The sequence below is a fragment of the Babylonia areolata genome, chromosome 24, assembly GCF_041734735.1.
Source record: "Babylonia areolata isolate BAREFJ2019XMU chromosome 24, ASM4173473v1, whole genome shotgun sequence".
NCBI lineage: Eukaryota > Metazoa > Mollusca > Gastropoda > Neogastropoda > Buccinidae > Babylonia > Babylonia areolata.
In genome coordinates this window covers 27654121-27659120 of record NC_134899.1, presented here as the reverse complement: position 1 = coordinate 27659120, position 5000 = coordinate 27654121, and the positions used below count along the sequence as shown (strand labels likewise).

Here is a 5000-nt window from a genome sequence, read left to right as displayed (position 1 = left end):
TATGCCCGCCGCACATAATGTCAAGAGCGTGTTTAATTAAACCTAAACGTCTCACTCGCGGGGATTCAAGTTGTGTGTTTTTAGCAAACATGTGTAAGTGGGAAGAAAATGATTTTCTTAGTACACAGGTCTACGCAAATAAATCAGTCGCGTTTCATAGAAAAAAAAAGAAGAAAAAAAAAGAAATCAGGTTCAATCAAGATGACGACGATCATGATCAGTAACGGGCCTCTCTCTGTCTCAGCCTGTTTGATTGCCTGTCTGTGCCTGTCTGTCTCTGTCTGTCTCTGCCTATCTCTCTCTCTCTCTCTCCCTCTCTCTCTGTGTCTCTCTTTCTCTCTTTCTCCTCTGCCTCTGCCTATCTCTCTATCTCTCCTCTGTCTGTCTGTTTGTCTGTCTGTCTCTGCCTATCCCTGTCTCTCTCTGTCTGTCTGTCTCTCTCTGTCTCTGCCTGTCTCTCTCTGTGTCTGTCTGTCTGTCTCTTTCTCCTCTCTGTCTGTCTGTCTCTGTCTGTGTCTGCCTATCTCTCTGTCTGTCTCTCTCTCTCTTTCTCCTCTCTGTCTGTCTGTCTGTCTCTGTCCCTGCCTATCTCTCTTTCTCCTCTGTCTGTCTGTCTCTGTCTGTCTCTGCCTATCTCTCTCTGTGTCTGTGTCTCTGTCTCTAATCTTTCTCTCTTTCTCCTCTGTCTGTCTGTCTGTCTGTTTGTCTCTGTCTCTCTCTGTGTGTAAATGATTGTGTCAGGATGCGTGTGTTGCTTGGGTGTGTTCCTCTGTCTCCCACTCCCTCTTCATTCACTTTATTCACTCTCTATTGTCTGATTTCCCTTTTTCATCCATTCAGTCCCTTCAGCGCATACAAAACTCTGTTGCCCGACTCGTCCTCAGAAAGAAATTATCTGAGCGCATTACTCTTCTTTTGCAACATCTCCATTGGCTCCCTGTCTCACACAGAATAAAGTATAAGATCAGCACTCTATGTTATAAATGTATTCACAAAATCTGCCCCTTCCTATCTTTGTGGCTGCCTTCACCTCTACACTCCATCTCGCTCTCTACGATCGGCTTCGAATTCACTATGTTTACGCATGCCCAGATTAAAACACTCCACTGTTGGACGCCGTTCTTTTTTTTGTCTCTGGACCTTGCATTTGGAATGAACTTCCTCTTTCGCTTCGTCAGGTCTCCGCACTCAGCTCTTTCAAGTCTGGCCTTAAAACCCACCTCTTCACAAGATAGCCTACCTCTCCTGCCTCTTCCTTGTCTTCAGTTTCTTCAGTTTTAGACTTATACATGCGTGTGAATGACTTGTGTGAAAGCGCTCAGATTTGTCTCTGCACCAAATTCAGCGCTATATAATTACTATTATTATTATTATGATCATCATTATTATCATTATTACTGTTATTATTTTTCTTTGATTTTATTTACTGCTTTCTCTCTTTCCTTTTTTTTTCTTTCTGTCTAGATTTATACAACTATTGCGTTTTCTTTCACTGAATCTTTTATGTCGTTTCTATTTTTATTTTCAAGTCAAGTTAAGCTATTAAAAACTGAGAAATTCACATGGTGGTCATGAAAACAACACAGAAACGCTCACATGAAAAATTCACAAGCAAAAACATTACGTATCTAGGGTTTGTTGGGGTTCTGAGGGTGGGGGTGGGGAGTGGGGGGTATTAAATTATGTAAGTTAAAACAGACACACAGACACAGACACACACACAGACAAACACACAGACACACACACACACACACACACACACACACACAAGACACACACACAGACACACACACACACACACACACACACGAAATAAATAAATAAATGAATAATATTAATGATGATAACAAAAAAGAAAAAAGAAGAAGAAAAAAAAATCAGTTCTCTTCATCGTACTGTGTTCGTCTGTACCATGAGTTCATGTTTGTTTGTTTTTTTTCGTTTTTTTTTTTCTTCTTAGTTTCTATGGATCGACAAACAGAATTATGCTGTTTCTCTTTCCTTTCCTTTCCTTTCCCTTTCTTTCCTTTTCTTTTTCTTTTGTTTGGAATTCTTTCTGAACTTTTCACTCACTCCAGGCCTTCCTTTTCCTCACCCACCCCCTCTCCCACCGACTTTTTTTTTCTTCTGTTAAAGCGTTATTTACTTTTTCTTTTTAAAAAGTTGGTCTTAATTTTTTACATTTTTAAAATTAAAAAAAATTTTTTTTTTTAACTCTCACCCCATTCCGTTTTTATCTTTCTTCATTTCATTTTTTGTTGGGGGTTCTTTTCCCGCTCTTGATTATTTTTGTTACTTTTCTTCCCTCCCCCCGCCCCCCCCTTTTTTTTTTACATTAAAAAACAAACAAACAAACTTCCTCTATGCATTCTGCTTTCCTTCTTTTCTGTCTTTTCACCGTGTTCAGATAAACTGCCAGAAAAAAAAAAAAAAAAAAAAACCGCTATGGAATATACCACCTCCTTAGGAGATGGAGTGACTAGAGGGTGGAGAGGGAGAGGGAGAGAGAGAGAGAGAGAGAGAGAGAGAGGGGGGGGGGGCGGCGGGTAGGGGAGGAAGAAATAGAAAGAGGGAGGGAGGAAGGGACGGAGAGAGAGAGAGAGAGAGAGAGAGAGAGAGAGAGAGATGGGGGGAAAGGAAGAGACATAGAGAGAGTGTGAGTGAAAGAGAGAGAGAGAACACTGAACTCCGAACACTCAACACTGAAATGTTTAATGTCATTAGCTGTAAAGCTCTAGTGACATAGTAGGCACCAATCAGAACAAAAATGGTGGGAAACAAATGAAATGGAACAGAAAGGAAAAGAACATAATCAAAGCAAACTGAACTACTAAGGGATAAGCGACACTTTGGTATGTGATCATTTGCTTCGAAAGTCCATGTGGAGAGAGAGAGAGAGAGAGAGAGAGAGAGAGAGAGAGAGAGAGACAGACAGACAAGCAGACAGAGACAGAGAGACAGAAAGACAGAAAAACAAAGAGAGACAGCAGCGACGGATGGGGAAAGAGGCAGAGAAAGAGACAGTGAGACAGAGGCAGACAGAAAAAGAAAGGGACAGACAGACGGACAGATAGACAGAGAGGCAGACAGGCAGACAGACAAACAGAGACATTCAGAGAGAACGACCAGAGTTGTTTTTTGTTTTTTTGTTTTTTTTTAATCCATGGACATTCAAATGAGTGAGATACAGACAGGTATCTAGATAGACAGACAGACTGGGAAAGAGACTGAGAGACAATCTCAGAGACAGACAGACAGACAGACAGAGAGAGAGAGAGAGAGAGAGAGAGAGAGAGAGAGAGAGAATAAATTTGAATAAATTAAATATTTTAAAAATTTTCTGAGGGTAATACATAAGCAAAATAATGCTTTTATTCATGCAGCCGTCGAAAGGGAAACAGTAACATAAACAAAGGGGGAATCATTATATCTGTACAGCATGTACGGAGAGAGAGAGAGAGAGAGAGAGAGAGAGAGAGAGGGTGGGAGTCGCCTGTTCAAAAACACACTGCAGAATTCAGCGCTGTGCACGGTACCCCTGCGCCAACAGGAACCCAATCCTTAGCTCCACTCGATTCTCTCCTTGCTTGGGGGGACGTGCGTGTGCCACACCTCTCTCTTTCTTTCTTTCGTTCTCTCTTTCTTTCTTCCTTTCTTTCTCCCTGTCTTTCTGTCTTTCTTTTCTTTTCTGTCCTTCATTCACTCTTTCTCGTGTCAATACAAGAACCAATGGTGAACGTTCTTTCTTCTTTGCTGCTCCTCACGGTCACATCTGGAACAACCTTCCTCATCATATCCGTGCATCTGATTCTATTTCTGCTTTTCGCTCATCACTAAAAACTCATCTATTTAAAACCTATCTATAAGTACTCTCAGCTTCCTTGCTCTCCAACACCACCCATGTCAGGCTCACTTTGGATGTATGTAGAGTGGGAGGGCGGGGAGAGTGTGAGTGGAGGGGGCGAGGGTGGGGGCTTCAGTGGGGAGGTGAGGGGGCGGGGGGGGGGGTGTTGAGAAAGAGTGGTCATGAATGTTTTATGTAACTTGTAATATTTTTTTCTTTCATGTAAAGCGCCCTGAGCTCTTAGAAAAGAAAGGGCGCTACATAAATGTACACCATTATTATTTTTCTCCTTACTCTTCCTTTTTTCCCTTTCTTGAATTCTTTTGTAGTGCTCCGTTTTGTTCTATCTATCTATCTATCTTTATTTATTTATTTATTTCCTTCTTTCTTTCTTCTCTCCTCTCATTTCATGTCCACTATTTCTTTTCCGGTCTTTTCTTTTTTTTGTACTTTCTTTCACTCACTCTGTTCTTTCTTTCTGTCCTTCCTTTCTGCCTGCCTTTCTTTCTCTCATCCACTCTTTCTCTTTCTCGTCCTGTCTTTCTGTCGTACTTTCTTTCACTTCTGTGTTTCACTCTTTCCTTTACGTCGCCCTTTCTTTCTTTCTTTCTGTGTTTCATTCTTTCGTTCTATATTCCAGTTTTTTTTTCTTTCTTTCATTCATTCCTTCTTTCTTCTGTGTTTCCGTTTCCTCGCGTCTGTCCTTTCTTCCTCTGTTCTGTTCTAACCCCACCCACCCCCCATCCCCGACCCCCCTCCCCCGCACACACAAATACCCCCCCCCCTCCCCCCCGGAATCCATCCATCCCAGGTCTCAGAGGAACCTTTTCTGTCTCTGCAGAAACTATTGTCGTTCGTTTCCTGAGAAATGTGACAATATGAGTATTATCAGCCGAAATCTATGGAGGGGGAAAATGTCAAGTTATTATTTGGCAAGAGAACGCTCATTAAAGGGAATGATACTGTTTCATTTTCTTCAGCTCCCCGTCCACAACTCTCTCTCTCTCTCTCTCTATTTCTCTCTCACCACCACCCCCTCTCTCTCCCTCTCTCTCTCTCCCTATCCCTCTCCCCTCCCCTCTCTCTCTCACCCTCTCTCTCCCTCTCTCTCTCCCCCTCAACCCCTCCCTCACCCCCTCCCTCACCCCCTCCCTCA

The 5000-nt window shown here is 42.4% G+C and overlaps 1 protein-coding gene across 1 annotated transcript in view; it reads left to right on the top strand.

The window, feature by feature from the left end:
• Positions 1–5000, top strand: part of LOC143298973 (protocadherin-9-like) — a 95424-nt gene that overhangs the window by 929 nt on the left and 89495 nt on the right. The window lies entirely within an intron of this gene.